The sequence below is a fragment of the Molossus molossus genome, unplaced genomic scaffold (assembly GCF_014108415.1).
Source record: "Molossus molossus isolate mMolMol1 unplaced genomic scaffold, mMolMol1.p scaffold_m16_p_8, whole genome shotgun sequence".
Lineage (NCBI taxonomy): Eukaryota > Metazoa > Chordata > Mammalia > Chiroptera > Molossidae > Molossus > Molossus molossus.
In genome coordinates, this window is record NW_023425402.1 from 3225383 (window position 1) to 3246127 (window position 20745).

General features: G+C 40.7%; 1 long non-coding RNA gene across 1 annotated transcript in view; it reads right to left on the reverse strand.

Moving 5' to 3' along the window:
- LOC118620903 overlaps positions 1-18990 on the reverse strand; it is a 33329-nt gene extending 14339 nt beyond the window's left edge. Inside the window, exons 1-2 of the long non-coding RNA XR_004957581.1 lie at positions 18969-18990; positions 17574-17594 (exon numbers count right to left, since the gene is read on the reverse strand). This is a non-coding gene — a long non-coding RNA (uncharacterized LOC118620903). The remainder of the gene's footprint in view (positions 1-17573; positions 17595-18968) is intronic.
- Positions 18991-20745: the final 1755 nt, after the last annotated feature.

Genomic DNA, 20745 nt, shown 5'->3' on the forward strand with positions numbered 1-20745 from the left:
CTGTATATACCTTTTATTATGTTAGGTATGTTCCATGTATAACCAATTTGTTGAGGGTTTTAATTATAAAAGTATGTTGTATTTTGTCAAATTTTTTTTCTGTATCAATTGAGATAATCATATGATTTTAACTTTCAGCTTATAAAGTGGTGTATAACATTTATTGATTTGTATGTGTTGAGCCATTCTTACTTCCCAGGTGTAAATCCCACTTAATTATGATGTAATGATGTATAGTTCCTTTACTGAATTTGGTTTGCTAACCTTTTGGGCATTAATGCTTCTTTAAATATTTGATATAATTAACCAGTACAGTAAACCCATGATTTTGCGGACCTCAATTTAACAGACAAAATTCCTGTCTGTATGTACCCTGTTAATTTTAAAATGCTTTTTACTACCCTGGCCAGTTTTTCTCAGCCTGCGGACCAAAGAGTTGCAGGTTTGATTCTGGTCAAGGGCACGTACCTTGGTTGCACTTTGTCCCTGGACCTGGTCAGGGTCGTACGGGAAGCAACCAGTCGATGTGTCTCTCTCACATAGATGTTTCTCTCTCTCTCTCTCTCCCCCTTTCTCCCTCCCTCCCACTCTATCTGAAGATAAATAAAAAAGTGTCCTCAGGTGAGGATTAAAAAAAAAATTAAAATGCTTTTAACAGATTTGCTTATAATTAGATTAACAGGTTATTTTTTGTTATTAATTCACTGTTATTTTTTTAAAACTCATCTTTATTGTTGACTGTATTACGGATATTCCCCCCTTTTACCCCATTGACACTCTCCTCCTCAGTCCCGCTCCCCTCCAGCCTTCCCCACACTATTGTTTGTATACATTGGTTTTGCATATATGCAAAGAAGTTCTTTGGTTTATCTCATCCTGCTCACCCTCCCCCCTTCCCTTTGAGGTTAATCAGTCTAACAACCAATTTGTACTTCTTAATTCCTTCCTCTTTTTCATCCATCTCTCCAAGCAACAAAAAGTTCTCAGTATCTATGAGTCTGTTTCTGTTCTGCTTACTTGTTTTGTTTGTAGATTCAATTGTTGATAGATACATATTAATTGCCATTTTATTGTTCATATTTTTATTCTCCTTCAAGAAGACCCTTCAACATTTCATATGATACTGGTTTAGTGGTGATGAACTCCTTTAGCTTTTTCTTGTCTGGGAAACTCTTGATATGGTCATCAATTCTAAATGATAGCTTTGCAGGATAGAGTAATCTTAGTTGAAGGTCGTTGCTTTTCATCACCTTGAATATCTCTTGCCACTCCTTTCTGGCAAAGTTTTGAGGAGTCAGCTGACAGTCTTATGGGAGCTCCTTTGTAGGTAATGAACTGCTTTTCTCTTGTTGCTTTTAAGATTCTCTCTCTGTATTTAACCTTTGGCATTTTGATGATGATGTGTCTTGGTGTAGTCCTCTTTGGGTTCATCTTGTTTGGGGCTCTCTGTACTTCCTGGACTTGTATGTCTGTTTCCTTCACCAAGTTAGGGAAGTTTTCTGTTATTATTTTTTCAAATAGGTTTTCAATTTCTTGTTTTCTCTCTTCTCCTTCTGGCACCCCTATGATGTGAATGTTGGCATGCTTGAAGTTGTCCCAGAGGCTCCTTACACTATCCTCTTTTTTTTGGATTTTTTTTTTGCTGTTCTGATTGGGTGTTTTTTGCTTTCTTATATTCCAAATAGATGGTTTGCTTCTTGGCTTCACCTACTCTACTATTGATTTCCTGTAAATTATTCATTATTTCAGTTAGTTATTCCTCATCTGTGACTGGTCCTTTTTTATGTTGTTGATGTTCTCACTAAGTTCCATGGAGGTCTCCTTAAGTTCTTTGAAGGTCTCACTAAGTCCCTTGAATGTCTCACCAAGTTCCTTGAGCAACCTTATAACCAGTATTTTGAACTCTGCATCTGATTGATTGCTTATCTCCATTTTGTTTAATTATTTTCCTGGAGTTTTTTTCTTCTTCTTTCATTTGGAACATGTTTCTTTGTCTCCTTGTTTTGGCTGCTTCACTGTGATTGTTTCTATGAGTTAGGTAGAGTTGCTATGTCTCCTAGGCTTTGTAGGGTGGACTATTGTTGTAGTTGTCCTGTAGCATCCAGTGGCACAGCCTCCCTGATCACTCCAGCCGGGCCCTCAAGGTGCACCCCTAGTGTGGACTGTCCACCCTTCTGTTGTAATTGAGTCTTGATTGCTGTTGGCACACCAATGGGAGAGATTTACTCAGGCTAATCAGCTGCAAGGACTGGCTGTGCCCACTGACCACTGACTATGTTGGAGGATCAGCTGTGCAGGGCCCACCACACAGAGCAAGATTTACTTCAGTAGGGCTCACTGAGTCCACTCCTTGAGTGTGTCACTTGTGGAAGTAGTTGGGTGGTGGTGTTTCAGTGTGGTCTGAAGCTGTCCACTGGGTGTGCTGGCTCTGGGGCAAGGTCAGCCACAGCCTGTGCTCTATCCAGGGCCACCCGGCATAAGCTACAAAGTGATCTGCAGATCTCTTTGTAGCTGCTGCTTCTTGTGCTGGGCTTGGAGGTGCCCAGGAAAAGCCAAGTTGTGAACCAAGGCTGGCTGCTTCTAGTGCCAGGCCTGGGGCCACTTAATAAGAAGTATGGGGCTTGCTGAGATCAGATGCTGTTTGCTTGAGAGATTTTAAGAAATTCTGATACAGGATTCAGGACAGGCCTACCCTATGGTAGAGCCTTTGGAAACAGCTTGGGTGGGTTGGAAAGTTGGGTGGGGCAGGGCCTCAGGGAACCACCAGGATGGGGCAAATAGTGTGAGCCAGGTTGCTGTAGTCCCAGATATGGTGGCTGTCTGCCACCCCAGAAAAGGGCTCAACAAAGGAACATCAGCCTCTGCCAGCACATCTGTCCAGGACAGAGCCACCTCTTCAGCCCTCATCCTGAGGCCAAACAGCTCTGTTCTTTTCTGTATGTCTCTGGCACCCCTCAAACTGCCTCCCCTCCAAGCTCAGAGGGAGCAAGTCAGAATAAATTCATGTGCAGGCCCTTTAAGAGGAACTCCCTGGGGCTCCAGCAGCCACAGCCTCCCTCAACCTCAGTTTCTGCTGGTTATTACAGCTGGAAATGATGGGGACTCCTCCTCCTGACACTGGAACCATGAGCTGGGCACCTGGGATGGGGACCCCTCACTCCTCAGGGAGAATGTTCCCAGCTCCTGATTTTTATCCGGCACACGGGTGTGGGATCAGCCTGTCCGTGCCTCTGCCCTTCCTACCAGTTTTGATGTGGCTTCTTTAATTTTGTAGTTGTAGGACTTCCATTCAGCTCGATTTCAGGCATTTCTGAATGATGGTTCTGTGGTAGTTGAGATGTAATTTTGATGTGGTTGTGGGAGGGGGTGATACCGCATTTACCTATGCCGCCATCTTGACCAGAAGTCTTTCATTCACTGTTATTTTTAACCAATTTTAGCGAATAGGCCATATGTTGGAAAAAACACTGTAGTAATTTCGCTAACATAAATAAATATTACACATCTACAACTATAGTCTACATATTTAAACCCAAGAGTCACCACTCATAAACAATGTTCAGCGAATGAAGGGCATGTGATCGCATGGTATCGTGCATGGTAATTGATTCTGTTGTCCTGTAGCATGACTTTCTGCAGCAGTTTTAACACATGCTCACTGGCTGATGTTCTGATGTGTGCAAAGCCATGCCCCAGCCATGTGCATTTGTTTACTCATGGTAACTGGTGAATGCACACATTTACTAGACTTATTCACTATAAATTTAAAATGATAGTAATGCATATAGAAAAATTTTCTGTGAAATTAAACTTTTCACACATAATTTTAAATATACAAATATGTCTACACAAGTAAAAACAGGTAAACTAATTTGTTAATATATACTTTTCTTTTTGTGGTACATGCCCCTAGTGGGAACCGAACCTGGGACTCTCGGGTCCATAGGCCGACGCTCAACTGCTGAGCCACACTGGCCAGGGCTTGTAAATATTTTTTTGTGCATTAGAAAAATCTCTTTTATTGTATAATGCCCAAATTAGTCTGTTATATTGAGGTTTTACTGTAAAGCCTCCTGGAGCTATGGTTTTCTGTGTTGGGAGGTTTTTGATTACTGAGTCATTTTCCTTATTGGTCATTGGTCTATTCAGAATTTATTTTTTCCTGATTCAATTGGTTAGTTATATCCTTCCATTATTAATCTCTTCTGAGTTATCCAAAATTTTGGTATGTAATTTTTCATAGTAGTCTCTTATGATCCTATGTATTTCTGTAGTATCAGTTGTTTCCTATTTCATACCTGATTTTATTTCTTTGTGTCTTCTTTCTTTTTTTATTAGTCTAGTTAAAATTTTGTTCATTTAAAAAATATATCTTATTGTTGTTGTTTTTTTTCTAGTCTCTATTTCTGCTCTGATCTTTGTTATTTTTTTTTCTTTTGTAAACTTTGGGTTTAGTTTTTTATTTTTCTAGCTCCTTGAGGTGTGAAGTGAGGTTATTTATTTGCAATCTCTCTTTTTTCCTAATGCAAGCATTTATCACTATGATCTTTGTTCCTTGGTTGAGCCCTACACTCATCCAGCCTGCATACTCAGATGGGTGCCAAATATGAGTCTCTAATTAACCTGGCTAACACCACTTGCTCCACTCAGGCGATTCCCTGAACCCGGCCCCATCCAACTAGCACACCTGACCAAATCTCTTTCAGCACCATTTTCACACAAGTGGCCAGCTTTCGCCCATGTTGCATACTTTACTGAAATCTCTCAAAGGCCTACAAACCCTCAAGAAGAGTGACTGGCTTTGTCATGCCCTCTGTGGCTAAGTGGCTCCAAGCCCAGCACTAGTGGCAGCTAGCCTTGGTTCTCAGCAGAGCCTCTTCCAGGTAACCCCAAGACAAGCACATGCAGCTTGAAACCACAGATCACTTTGTAGCTCCTACCAGGTGGCCCCAGGTTGGACATAGGCAATAGCTGACCTTGGTCGACATTGGAGCCTCTCCCAAGACATCCAGAACCAACACACCTACTGGCTGGCTTCAGACTATACCACAACACCTCCCAACTGCTCCACAGTGGATCCAAAGGGCAGACTCAGAAACCAGGGGCCTGCTAAAGTAAATCCTGCTTCACGGTGCCAGCCTCTGCATAACAGCTCTTCTGCTGTAGTCACTGCCATTTCTCACTACCAGTCAGCCTGAAGGTCAATCCCGCTCACTGATGTGTTAACAGCCATCAAGGCTTGACCATAACAGGAGGGCACACACAGTCCACACAAGGGACACCCCTGGAGCACCTTGCTCAGGTGACCAGGGAGCCTGTGCCATTGGGCTCCACAGGACACCTACTACATAAAACCACCCTATCAAGACTGGGAAATGTAGTAGATTTACATAATACAAATATAGGGAGGAAGCCAAAATGAGGAAACAAAAAAACTTGTTCAAAAAGAACAAGACAAAACTCCAGAAAAAGAACTAAACAAAATGGAGTCAAGTGATCTTTCAGATGCAGAGTTCAAAACACTGGTTATAAGGAAGCTCAATGAACTTAGGGGAAAAATAAATAAACTCAGTGAGAACTTGCACAAAGAAATAGAAACCATAAAAAAAACACACAATAGTCAGAAATGAAGAATACAATAACTGAAAGGAAGAATAAATTAAAGGGAATCAACAGATTAGATGAAGCAGAGGATGGAAACAGCAATTTGAACACAAGGTGGCAGAAAACACCCAATCAGGATAGCAAAGAGAAAAAAGAATAAAAAAATCAGGACAGCCCTGGCTGGTTTGGCTCAGTGGTAGAGTGTCGGCTCATGGACCAATGAGTCCCAGGTTTGATTCCAACCAAGGGCATGTACCTTGGTTGCAGTTGTCCCCAGCCCTGGTGAGAGTTGTGCGGAAAGCAACCAGTCAATGTGTCCCTCTCACGTTGATGTTTCTCTCTCTCCCCCTTTCTCTCCCTCTCTCTCTACCTGGAGATAAATAGAAAAATATCCTTGGGCGAGGAAAGAAAAAATAATCAGGGTAGTTTAAAGGATCTTTGCGATAATACAAAGCATAACAAATTCTCATTGTCGGGATCCCAGAAGAAGAAGAGAGAGAACAAAGGATTGAAAACCTATTGAAAACCTATTTGAAGATATAGTGACAGAAAACTTTCCTAACCTGGCAAAGGAAATAGACATGCAAACCCAGGAAACGCAGAAAGTCCCAAACAAGATGAATCCAAAGAGGCTCACACCAAAACACATCTTAATTAAAGCAGCAGAAGTTAAAGACAAAGAAAGACTCTTAAAAGCAGTAAGAGAATGACAGTGACCTATAAGGGTGCTTTTATAAGACTGTTAACTGATTTCTCAACAGAAAACTTGCAGGCCAGAAGGGGTTGGAAGAAAATATTCAAAGTGATGAAAAGCAAGGACCAACAGCCAAGATTACTCTACCCAGCAAGGCTGTTATTTAGACTCAAAGAAGAAATAAAGAGCTTTCCAGACAAAAAAAAGCTAAAGAAATTAATCACCACCAAACGAATGTTACAAGAAATATTAAAGGGCCTTTTTTAAGATGATGAAGAAGAAAAAAGGTAAAAATATGAATAATAAAATGGCAGTAACAACATACCTATCAATAATTATTTTAAAGGTAAATGGATTAAATGATCGAATCAAAAGACATGGGGTGGATGAATGGATAAGAAAACAAGACTCATACATATGCTGCCTACATGAGGCCTACTTCAGATCGAAAGACACACACAGACTAAAAGTAAAGTGATAGAAAAAGATATTTCATGTAAATGGAAATGAACAAAGAAAAAACAAGGTTGAGTAGCAATACTTAGACAAAACAGACTAAAAGAATTTTAAAATAGAACTACTGTATGATCCAGCAATGCCATTTCTGGGTTCTTTGCCAAAGAAATCCAAACAGAAACATAAAAAGATATATGCATTTCTATGATCATTGCAGCATTATATACAATAGCTAATATATGGAAGTAACCTAAGTGTCGACTGATAGACAATTGGATAAAGACACACACACACACACACACACACACACACACACACACACACACGAATATCACTTGGCCATTGAAAGAATAAAATATTACCATTTTAGAAAACATGGATGAACCTAGAAGATATGCTAAGTGAAACTAGTCAGACAAAGCCAAATACCACGTGATCTCATTTATATGTGCAAACTGAAAAAACAAAATAAATGAACAATCAAAACAGAAAGAAACTTATAGATACAGAGAAGAAACTGATGGTTGCCAGAGGGGAGGGAATTGGGGGACTGGGTAAAAAGGCAAAGAGATTAAGAAGTACAAATTGGCAGCTACAAAATAGTTACAGAGATGTAAAGTACGGCATAAGGAATATAGTCAATGATATTGTGATAACTATGTATAATGCCAGGAAGGTACTAGACTTTCTGAGGGGTACACTGTGTAAGTTATATAAATGCCTATACTGTACTGCATACCTGACACTAATATAATATTGAATGTCAAGTATAATTGAAAAATTAAAGAAAAACTAAAAATTAAAGAAAAAGAAATAAAAACATTTGGTTACAAAAAATGATTTGATTTAGTATGTACCTTGTTTTGATTCCTAGTATGTGCTCCGTTTCCTTAAGCAAACAGGCCAGTAAAATGATTTCCCCTTACTCACTTATCATCACTCCCCACCCACCCCTGGGAATTAGGAGTAAATGAGCAAATGAGAAGCAGTCCTCTGCTACTGATCTAATGACATTGAGGAAGAGTGAGCTATCCTGGGTATTAATGAACTGGGGTTTATTCAGGTCAGCAGGAGTTTATTCAAGATTATTCATTCAACTCTGATGACTTTCTCTGTTGATCAGACAATCAAAGTTGGGATCTAGAATAGTCAAGCCATGTTTTATAGGGATTCCTAGTATTATGTCTGTGTCACCCACATTCTTTCCAAGGGGTTATGCTGCAATCTTCTTTAATCATGAAACCCGAACAGCTGACCTATTTTCTATTTGAGATGTCTGGTTTTAAAATGACTCTAGCCTGGCCGGTGTGGCTCAGTGGTTGAGCATCGACCCATGCACCAAGAGGTCACTGGTAAGGGCACATGCTCAGTGGGGGGCATTTAGGAGGTGGTCAATCGATATTCACTCTGATCGAGGTTTCTTTTATTTTTATTAATTAATTAATTTATTTTTGTTACAGATGTTTCTCCTTTTCTCCCCACTGATTCCCCTCCCTCCCCACCCTGTCCCCAGCTTTGTTGTCCATGTCCATCGTTCATGCATACATCTATATAAGTTCTGTGGTCTATCTCCCCCTCACCCCCTCTTCTGGGGACTGTCAGTCTGAACCCCACTTCACGTCTCTGGGACTACCCCATTACTCAGATTGTTACGTTTGTTATATTTCACAAATAAGTGAGATCATATGATACTTGTCTTTCTCTGTTTGGCTTGTTTCACTTTGGATAATACGTTCCAGGTCCATTCATGTCATTTCAAAGGATAAGAAATTTTTTCTTCTTACAGCTGCATAGTACTCCATTGTGTATATGTACCACAGCTTTTTTTATACATTTGTCTACTGATGGACATTTGGACTGTTTCCAGATCTTAGCTATTGTAAATAGTGCTGCTATGAACATAGGGGTACATATATTCTTTCTGATTGGTGTTTTATGCTTCTTAGGGTATATTCCTAGAAGTGGGATCACTGGGTCAAATGGGAGTTCAATTTTTAATTTTTTGAGGTAACACCATATTGTTTTCCATAGTGGCTGCACCAGTCTGTATTCCCACCAGCAGTGAACTAGAGTCCCCTTTTCTCCACATCCCTGCCACCACTTGTTGTTTCACGATTTGTCGATGGTGGCCATTCTGACAGGTGTGAGGTGATACCTCATTGTTATTTTAATTTGCATCTCTCTGATGATTAGTGATGTTGAGCATTTCTTCATGTCTCTTAGCCATTTGTATGTCCTGTTTGGAGAGGTGTCTATTTAGTTCCTCTGCCCATTTTTTTAATTGGGTTTTTTGTCTTCCTTTTGTTGAGTTGTATGAGCACTCTATATATTTTGGAAAAAACCCCTTATCTGATATATCATTGGCAATTATGCTCTCCCATACAGTGGGTAGCCTTTCCGTTTTGATGGTTGTATCTTTTGCTGTGCAGAAGCTTTTGAGTTTGATGTAGTCCCATGTGTTCCTTTTCTCCTTTGCTTTCTTTGCCTTAGGGGATGTATCAGTGAAAATTCTGCTGCGTATGATGTCTGAAATTTTGTTGCCTACAGTTTCTTCTAGGATTTTTATGGATTCATGAGTCACATTTAAGTCTTTTATCCATTTTGAGTTTATTCTTGTGTAGGGTGTAAGTTGATGGTCTAGTTTCATTTGTTTGCATGTAGCTGTCCAATATTCCCAACACCATTTATTAAAGAGACTGTCTTTACTCCACTGTATGCTCTTGCCACCTTTGTCAAATATTAATTGAGCATATTGCCTTGGGTCCATTTCTGGGTTCTCTTTTCTGTTCCACTGGTCTATATGCCTGTTCTTGTGCCAGTACCAGGCTGTTTTGATTACAGTGGCTTTGTAGTATAACCTGATATCTGGTATTGTGATCCCACCTGCTTTGTTCTTCTTTTTCAAGATGGCTGTGGCTATTCAGGGTCTCTTTTGGCTCCATATGAACTTTTGAAGTATTTGTTCTAGTTCTGTGAAGTATGTCGTTGGTATTTTGATGGGGATTGCACTGAATCTATAGATTGCTTTGGGTAATATGGACATTTTAATGATGTTAATTCTTCCAATCCATGAACAAAAAGTATGTGCTTCCACTTTTTTTTATATCTTCCTCTATTTCTTTTTTCAACAACCTGTAGTTTTCAGCGAATAGGTTCTTTATTTCTTTGGTTAAGTTTATTTCTAGGCATCTTAATTTTTTTTTTGCCACAATGGTAAATGGGATTGTTTTTTCAGTTTCTCTTTCTGTGAGTTCATCATTGGTGTATAAGAATGCCATCTTGACATTAGTTTTTTTTTTTTTATCCTCACCCGAGGGTATTTTTCCATTTTTTGTACAGATAGAGTGGGAGGGAGAGAGAGAAAGAAACATCGACGTGAAGGGACACATCGAGTGGCCGCCACCCGCATGACCAACCAGGGCCGGGGACAAACTGCAACCGAAGTACACACCCTTAGCGGGAACCAAACCCGGGTCTCTACAGACCGCAGGCCGATGCTCTAACCGCTGAGCCAAACCGGCCAGGGCTTGACATTAGTTTTGTATCCTGCTACTTTGCCAGATTTATTTACTAAGTCTAGTAAATTTTTGATGGAGTCTTTGGGGTTTTCTACGTATAGTATCATGTCATCTATGGATAATGACAATTTCACTTCCTCCTTTCCTATTTGGATCTCTTATCTTTTCTTCCTGTCTGATTGCTGTGGCTAAGACTTCCAGTACTATGTTAAATAAGAGTGGTGAAAGTGGGCATCCCTGTGTTGTTCCTGTTCTTAAGAGAAATGCTTTTAGTTTTTGCCCATTGAGTATGATGTTGGCTGTAGGTTTTCCATATATGGTCTATATTATGTCGAGATATGATCCCTCTCTTCCCAGATTGCTGTGCATTTTTATCATAAATGGGTGCTGGATTTTGTCAAATGCTTTTTCAGTGTCTATTGATATGATCATAAGGTTTTTATCTTTTATTTTGTTTATGTGGTATATCACATTTATTGATTTGCAAATATTGTACCAACCTTGTGTCCCTGGGATGAATCCCACTTGGTCATGGTGAATAATTTTTTTTGATGTATTGCTGGATTCGATTGTTAGTATTTTGTTCCGGATTTTGGCATCTATGTTCATCAGGGATATTGGCCTGCAATTTTCTTTCTTTGTAGTGTCTTTTTCTGGTTTTGGAATTAGAATTATGCTGGCTTCATAAAATGAGTTCGGAAGTCTTCCTGCTTCTTGAGTTTTTTGAAATAGTTTGAGGAGAATGGATATTAGTTCTTTGAATGCTTGGTAAAATCCCCCCACGAAGCCGTCCGGACCTGAGCTTTTGTTTTCTGGGAGAGTCTTGATTACCTCTTCAATTTCTTTTGTTGTTATTGGTCAGTTCAAGTTTTCTATCTCTTCCTGGTTCAGTTTTGGGAGACCATATGTTTTTAGAAATTGGTCCATTTCGCTTAGGTTATGGAATTTGTTGCCATATAATTGTTCATAATATTTGCTCACGATCCTTTGTATTTCTGTGGTGTCAGTTATTACTTCTCCTCTTTCATTTCTGATTTTGTGTATTTGGGTCCTTTCTCTTTGTTTCTTGGTGAGTGTAGCTAGGAGTCCATCAATCTTGTTGATCTTTTCATAGAACCAGCTCTTTGTTTCATTGATTCTTTGAATTGTGTTTTTGGTCTCCGTGTCATTTATTTCTGCTCTGATCTTTACTATTTCCTTCCTTCTACTTGCTCTGGGGTTTTCTTTTTGTTTGCTTTCTAGTTCTTTAAGTTGTGAGGTTAGATAGTCTAATAGAGATTTTTCTTGTTTCTTGAGGTAAGCCTGTAGTGCTGTGAACTTTCCTTTCAGAACTGTTTTCACTGCATCTCATAAATTTTGTGTTGTTGTGTGTTCATTTTCAGTGCTTTCCAGGAAGTTTTAAATTTCTTCCTTGATCTCCATGGTAACCCATTCATTGTTCAATAACATGCTATTTAGCCTCTATATTTTCCAATATCTTTGCATGTTCTTGTTGCAGTTGATTTCTAGTTGCATGCTATTGTGATCTGAGAAGATGCTTGATATGATTTCAATCTTCTTGAACTTGTAGAGACTTAGTTTGTGCCCTAACATGTGGTCTATCTTTGAGAATGTCCCATGTGCACTTGAGAAGAATGTGAATTCTGCAGTTTTGGGGTGTAATTCTCTGTAGATATCTATTAAAACTATTTGGTCTAGTGCTTCATTTAGAGACTCTGTTTTATTGTTAATTTTTTGTCTAGAAGATCTAACCAGTGATGTCAGCAAGGTATTGAAGTTTCCTGCTGTGATTGTATTGCTGTTGATTTCTCCTTTGAAGTTCTCCAAAAGATTTTTAATATATGTTGGTGCTCCTAAATTGGGTGCATATATGTTTACCAAGGTTATATCTTCCTGTTGGATAAATCCTTGCAATATTATATAGTCGCCTTCTTTTTCTCTAGTTATGGCCTTCATTTTGAAATCTACTTTATCAGATATAAGTATTGCTACCCCAGCTTTTTTTTTTTGCTTTTCATTTGCTTGAAAGATTTTTTTCCATCCCTTCACTTTCAACCTATGTGATTCTTTTGTTGTGAGGTGGGTCTCTTGTAGACAACATATATGTGAGTCATGCTTTCTTATTCAGTCAGCTACTCTGTGTCTTTTTATCAGAGCATTCAAAGCATTCACATTTAACGTGATAATTGATATGTACTTATTTATTGCCATTTTTGCTTAGTGTGGTTTTACTTTTCTTCCTATTTCTTCTACTAATTACAGCGGTCCTTTTAGGATATCTTGCAGAGCTGGTTTGGTGTTAATATATTCCCCTAGTCTTTTTTTCTTGTCTGGAAAGCTTTTTATTTGACCTTCAATTTTGAATGATAGCCTTGCTGGATAGAGGAGTGTTGGATTCAGATCCTTGTTTTTAATGACCTTGATTACTTCATGCCACTCCCTTCTGGCCTGTAGTGTTTCTGCTGAGAAGTCAGTTGAGAGCCTTATGGGGTTTCCTTTTTAGGTAACCTGTTGCTTATCTCTTGCTGCCTTTAGGATTCTCTTTTTGTCTTTAATTTTTGGCATTTTAATTACTATGTGTCTTGGTGTGGGCCTGTTTGTGTTCTTACTTGGGGCTCTCTGTGCTTCTTGAATCTGAATGACTTCGTGCTTCACCAAGTTAGGAACGCTTTTTGTCACTATTTCTTCAAATATATTCTCTAATCCTTGCCCATTTATTTCCTCTTTGGGAACTTCTATAATGTGAATGTTATTATGTTTCCAGTTGTCCCACAGTTCTCTTATGCTATCTTCCTGTTTTTTAATTGTTTTTTCCTTTTGGTTTTCTGATTGGTTGATTTTTCTACCCTGTCTTCTAATTCACTGATCTGGTCCTCAGCTTCCTTTACTCTGCTGTTTAGTCCTTCCAATGTGTTCTTAATTTCTGCCATGTCATTCTTCATTTCCACTTTGTTGGTTTTCAATGTTTCTATACCTTTATTCATGGTGCTGATGTCCTTACTCATGCTGTTGAGCTTTCTCAACATCATGGTTCTGAACGCTTCCTCTGCTAATTTTCTTAGCTGCATTTCATTGATCTCATCTTCGATAGAGTTCTGTTGTTCTTTCATTTGGGATTTGTTTTTTTGTTTCACAGTTTTGGGTATCTCAGTGGGTTTTGAAACCCGCCCAATTTTCCCTGTGGGTGTTGGTGTTCTGCTGTTTGTGGCTCCCTCTACTGGGTTTAGATGAGCCTGGGTGGGCCCACATTAAACATCACTGTCAAGTCTTACTTTCCTGGGTAGATTTGCCAGCACAGGAAAGGTTCAGTTATCCTCTAGCTTTTTTCTGGTGGCTGGTAGTCTCAGTTACTCAGTGCCTTTGAATGTAGCCCTGGTGTTCTGCATAAGAGATTTACAGAGGGTGGGATAAATACTCATTATTATTATTATTATTTTTTTATCCTCACCCGAGGATATTTTTCCATTTTTTGTACAGATAGAGTGGGAGGGAGAGAGAGGAAGGAGAGAGAGAGAGAAACATCGACATGAAGGGACACATCGAGTGGCTGCCACCGCACGACCAACCAGGGCCGGGGACAAACTGCAACCGAAGTACGTGCCCTTAGTGGGAACTGAACCCGGGTCTCTCCGGACCGCAGGCCGACGCTCTAACCGCTGAGCCTAACTGGCCAGGGCTAAATACTTATTATTAATGAGCCTCAATTTGCATTTCTTTGCCTCACCTGGGAAAGGCTGAATCTCCAAGGGGTGGGGCTGCTGCTTTTCCCCACAGCACACTGGCCACCATCCTTTGTGGCCGAAACTCAGCAAAAACTCTGAGTGCCCTCCAAATCTCAGGTGTCCCCACAGAGTTTGAACCCAGTTTGCCCTCTCTCTGCCATAGCTCTCAGGTGAGTGGCCGTGGCTCATTTAGCACTCTATCTTGGCTCTCTGTGCTGTGGAGTGGGCTTGGTGTTTATTCACCAAGGGCTCTGCTCACAGCTAAGAGTACTGCTGTCCGTGGATTCCAGCCCGCCACCCTCTGGCACCTCCCCAGATCCTACCAGTGTTCCTGGTTACATGATCTTGTCCTGCTGCTTTTCTGTTGCTTTTTTTCAAGGATTTGTCTTTATTTTAGTTGTAATTCCAGTTTGGTCCTGGGAGATCGTCTGCGTAGCTTCTATTTATTCTGCCTCCATTTTTACATCCTCTATGCCTATCTTGTGTGCAGCTGGATTGCACAGACCTTCCTGGTGCCACTGCACCCTGCAGGTCCCGTGGGTAACTGGATCGCACAGTCCCTTTGGGGATCCGGCTCTATTCCTATGTTATGGGCTTCTGGGTCTCACAGGCCCCTCTGGTGCTTCAGCACCCCACAGGTCCCACGGGTCACTGGATGGCACAGTCCCAGCTGGGTCACGCAGGCCTTTCTGGTGCTTCAGCACCCCACAGGCCCCATGGGTAAGTAGATCGTCCAGTCCCTGCTGGGTTGCACAGGCCTCTCTGGTACTTCAGCACCCTGCAGGTCCCTCGGGTAACTGGATGGCACAGTCTCTGCTGGTCTCACATGCCTGTCTGGTGCTTTAGCACCCCACAGGTCTCGTGGGTAATTGGATGGCAAAATCCCTGCTGGGTCACACAGGCCTCTCTGGTGTTTCAGCACCACACAGGCCCCATGGGTTACTAGATTGCACAGTCTGTGCTGGGTCGCATGGGCCTCTTTGGTGCTTCAGCACCCTGGAGGTCCCACAGGTAACTGGATAGCACAGTTCCTGCTGGGTCACACAGGCCTCTCTGGTGCTCCCACATCCTGCCATTCCTGCAGGCAGACAGCTGGATCGCAACAGTCTCTTGGGCTCTGGCTTCCCACTGCTCTTGTGAGCTCCTGGACCGCATAGGCCTCTGTGGCGCCCCAGGTCCTGCCACGGGCGGCTGGGGAGTGGTGCTGCCCCATGGGGCTCAACTCCTAAGTTTTTACTGTAGTTTTGGGGGTTGGGTATCAGCTGCTGGTCTGTGCTTCTGTTGCCTGGGGATGGATGTCTGCTCCCCAGCCTCTTTTGCTGGGGGTATATCAGGACACTGATTGTGCTGCTACTATGGGGGATGGTGCTGGGCTCCCAGCTGTCTGTGGTTTCCACAACTGGCACCTTGGCAGCTCCACTACTGTGCACTGGTCTGTGTTGACACAGAGTGTCCACTGGTCCGATGGTGCCAGGTACACTGGTGGGTTCATGTTGCTGGGCCCTAGCTGCTCCCACTGCCTCCTCCCAGGGAAGACCCAGGATCTTCCAAAATGGTGGGACCTCCCCACGGCACAGGGAGAAGAGCCCTGAAGGGCTGCTTACCATGGTAGCCGGCTGCTCCGTCCACAGCACAGGAACCTTCTGCTCTGAGTCTCTGAACTGCTTGGGTTTGGTCGTCCACCTTTAGATCCACTCATACTCTCTCACACACTCGCTCACTCTCTCACATACTCACCCTCCCTCTGGTCCTGCCCACCACCATCTCTGCACTTTATAGATGTTTCCCTCTCTCTCCCCCTCTCCTTTTCTCTCTCTCTAAAAACCAAAAAGAAAAAAATTTAAAAAAGAAAAGACTCCAATTAGGTAGCCATGTATAGGTAGGTTAGGGATATGTGGATAAGCTGTTTCTTGATATTTCTATCAAGGTGAGAAGCCCAGAAGCCATCCACAGCAATAAAGTAGGAGATGCTCAGAACGTGGAAGCAAAATAAGGTGAAATACATGAATCTTGTGTCTTACCCAGCCCTAAGTAAAAAGACTCAGAGTTGATCACATAAAGCATTTATAGAAATGAAATTGGAAGGACACAAGGAACTTACCAAATGGGGTTGAAAAATGGATCAAAATAATATATTGGACTTTTAGTTTAATAATCTTATATAATCTTTGCAGGGGATCATTAGAAATAAAACAGACAGGAATTATCCACACCTCTGAGTCACTTAAGAAATGTCTTGGGGTATGAATGCAGTATTTTGAGCTAAGCATAGCTCTGAGAGGCAGCTTCTGTGCCGTGGGCAGGCTGCCGATGGGTCAGGACAGGCTTTTTCTTTCTCTAGCCTGTTACTTTCCCATTCAGGCCACAGCGTTAAGCCTTTTTGATCAACTTTTGTGTTGCACAATACAACTCATTTGTGTTTCTTTGTATTTTTCAGTCTCTTCTTTCCCTTTCCCTGTTCCTTGTTGTTATTTCTATTTTTGACTTTTTATGTCAGTACTGAATGACCTTTTTTTGGCCAATAAATCATTAAGACATTTATAAGAAAAATGTCCTCTGCCTACACTTTTTGTTAATTATGGAAAATTACTGTTTTTAAAATGTCATGAATAACCTAAGGGCATAATGAATAATGAAAAGAAATGAATATTAAGTCATCCAAAGTTAGATATAATTCTCTCAAAGAACATACATAATCACATAGCAGCAATAAAGGAGAAAGAAAAACCCATTGGATGGGCCGGGGCAGAAGGACTAGAGGTGGAAGAATTTTTACAGATTTTTTCCAAGCAAAACACAAACGTTTTAGTGGGCTTTGGCCAGGAGTCATTGATTGTGGTTGTTAATGTTATCCTGCTTAGGACAAAAGCAACGCCACCTTTGTATTTATATCAGTGGTAATTATAGTCTTATACAAGCTAGAGATTTTTGGCAGGAGGTAAGCCTACTTCATTTACCCTTTTCTCTCAGCCTCTAAAGACACTGTCATCTTTTGAAATCTCTTAAAATCTACTTTAAAAATTGCCTTCTTGAGTTTAATATATTCTCTTTGTCCTAAATGCCTTCTATTTTCTCTTCTCTTCTTTTTCTCTTTCCCTGGAGTCATTGCTGGTATATTTAATAGTTTTTGATAACTACTCAAATTAACCAGTCCCAGGATATCACGTTTTTTATAAAAATGTTTTCATTGATTTTTTAGGGGGAGAGAGAGATAGAAACATCAATGTGATAGAGAAACACTGATTGACTGCCTCCTGCACACCCCCCTACTGGGGATTGAGCCCCAAAACTGGGCATGTGCCCTGACCGGGAATCAAACTGGGACCTCTCAGTTCATGGGACAATGCTCAATCCACTGAGACACACTGGTTGGGTTGGATATCACTTTTTTCATCTTTCATCTTTCAGTTAGAAGTCCTCATTCAATTTAGGAATCACCAGTGAGCTATGACTTTTTGTTAAGTACGTACATTAGACCATGGCCATGCCTCGGTAGAGTTAAAAATAGTGTAAAAAATGTTTCTCAGATTACTTGGGACATCTGTGGGTACTAGAATTAAGAAACAGAGAAAAACTTACCTATGATCAGGGAAGATGATGCTAGGAAAGAAACCGACACAGCGCATTAGAATGCTTTTCAGTCTCAGTATGTAGTTCTTACTCATGGTGTTTGCAGAAGCACATCAGAAATGAGACCTTCAGAGAGGACCAACCCTCCATTTTCCCCAGGAGCAGTAAGACGTAAGAAGTCAATTTCCCTTACTTTCCTGTGTTTCACAATATGGTGGGTCTGGATATGTGATGCATGGAGTGTGGAAAGACCATTTTAGAACTTTATTTATTTTTAGTCCACAGCATTGAAATCTTTCAGTGATTTTTGTTTTGTTTTAATGTAATATTTGTTTGTTTTATTTGTCTGTCCTTGCTTATTTTTTTTCTAATATGGACTGATTTCCCATTATGGGTAAGCATTTAAACATTTACCAAAAGAGTTTCCCTCTGTTTGCTGTTTTTGTTTTTCCTATAACACCATTAACAAGTTGACAATGAGCAAACAAGGGGAGGTATAGGTATTGGATTTCTACAGTGTTAGCAATGATGGTACCCTTTAGGAACTATGAAAGAAAAACAAAATTGTAGGTTAGAGGAAAATAATGGGAATGATGTGAGTGCCTGGTTAGAATTTTACTTCATATTTTTGTAAAATAAAAACACAAGGGTGCCCGACTGGTGTGGGTCAGTGGGTTGAGCATTGTCCCATGGACTGAGAGGTCCTGGTTTGATTCCCGGTCAGGGCACGTGCCTGTGTTGCAGGCTTGATCCCCAGTAGAGGGTGTGCAGGAGCTGATCCATGTATCTCTCTCATATCAATGTTTCTCTCTCCCTCTCCCTTCCTTTCTTTCTAAAAAAATCAATAAAAATATTAAAAGCAAACAAACAAACAAACAAAACAGAAAACACACACAAGGGTGACTTCAGGGTGGTTATAGAGATGTTCCTCTTAGGAGAGCGACTCCAGCCCTCTGTGTGTCTGTGGAGCTATAGCCATGTCACAGGTCGTCTTAGGAGGAGGCAGAACACACAGTGATTTTTATCATCTTTTTTTCCCTCTCAGCCCCTACAAGAAATGCAAACCTATCAGAGACTGTTACGGTCTCTCCTTTTGAAAAATCTGCTGTGCTGAACTTTATGCATCCCCCTTACTTCCTGATTCCCTGGCATCCTCTGTTGCCCCTGAAACTCAGGTTGTGAACTTTGTAGTTTCTGCTTACAACTTACTAGACGCAGTCCCAGAAGATTACTTTCTTATGCTTTACTCTTAGGTAGGCAAGTTCTCTGTTTTCAGGCTTAATCAAGAAGTTAAGGGGCTTTTGGGTAAATAGCCAAAAATGAAAATAGTGAGTGTAAAAAATATTCCCAGTTCTCTTGGGAGACGTGTTTGAAGATGCTAGAACTGAGAATTAAAAAACTTACCAGTGGATACTGAAAGTTCTGTGGAAGGAAAACCCAGAATAATAAATTAATTTTTGGTTGAACAACCTAATTCATCTAAAGTATTTGCTGTAAGCTTCTGATATTTGACTTTTAAGAAGAACCAATCCCTCCAAGTCACTAAGTTGTACTGTACTGTGATGGGGAATTAAGAAGGTCTCTAAATGGTGTCCCATAGCCTTGATAGGGTCAGCCAACTAAAGTTGTGTGGGGTGAAGCTCTTCAAGTGTGTCTCTTCACCCCTTAGTCTAGAGGTGAAACTCTTTGGGAGATTGTTGTCGGTCACCCATTAAATACCTTCGTTCTCTAGTTCCCCTTAACTGTGCTTCCTCTTTCCTTTCCTTCACTTATGCTTCCTGTCAATAATATCCTTTAAAAACATAATCAATAACTTAACTGGACAGTGAATGAGGAGAAAAAGGGATAAATGGGAGCATCAATTTTTTTGAATATTAGAAATTGTATTTTCCTTCAGGAACTGGGAGGTGCAAAAAGCTGTATGTGTGGTTACTACTAGATCTTGCTAAAGTAGAAAAATTAATGTGGTAGTATATGAGCAGCAACATGGAATATGGTCTTACTACTGTTTTTATCCAAAGGGAGCCTCCACCCCCTCCTGCCTGTGTGTGTGCCTTAGTCGTGTTCCTTATAGCACTTTAGAAGAGGAAATGGAGGGGGACATGCTCAGTCTTCGCCTTTCCATCACTTTCTACTAGAATTAGAAACTTATCAGAACCCGTTAAGAGCTTTATTTAAACTTGCTGCCTTGAATTAATGAATCCTCTTTAAATTTTAAGTTTCTTTATGTACCCACCCCCTCAATTTTCTACTATTACTATAAACTCTGGTGTTAAATTGATTAGTTTTAGCTAATGACTCATTTTACATCACAGTAAATCAATTCTACCCTTTAGGGAATGCTCTTCCTTTCAGAATTCATCAGTAAATGAAGGAGTTGAGGGTGGGGGTAGGAAGGCAATAAATTTCAAGGTTTAAGAAAGCTAGAGGTAAAAACAGTGATTACAGAAGATGATGGGAGAGCTATGAACAGTGCAAATGACAACAATTAACTTACCAATGGACTCCAAGGAAGCTGGAGGAAAAAAAACCCCCCAAAACAGATACACACACACACACACACACACACACACACACACACACACAGAGAAAGAACAAAAGTATAAGTTAGTGTTTTGGGTCAAGAATCTAGTTCATCCTCTCAGATAGTATCAGAAATGAAACTGTTAGATAACACCTAACCCTTTATTTTTTTCAGTCACAGTAAGATGGTGTAATGTTCTTGATGTTTATGTTGCCCCAATTCACATGTTGAACCCTAACTCCAAATATAATGGTGTTTGGAGGTGGAGGAGGAGGTAATTAGGTTATGAGGGTGGAGTCCTCATAAATGGTGTTAGTGCTCTTATAAAAGGGACTCCAGACAGCTCTCTGGCCTTCTTTCTGTATACAACAAGGAGATGGCACTGTGTAACCTGGAAGAGGGTTTTCACCAGAACCTTGATATTGGAGGGAAGTATGCCTCATCTCTCCCCTTTGCTAGTGGGAGTAAGGTTCTTGGGGTATTGCTGGAATAAACATTTCCAGAGGTTCCCAAAGGAAGATGAGATATGGTAGAAAACTTTATTTTCATGGAATTATACCCCTGGGTTTCTAAAATCCCATTTCCCTTAGTCCACTCAGAGCAGCGTAGCTGCTGTTTCAGTAAAGCTAGAAGCAAAGCCAATGTCCAGAGTTTCCT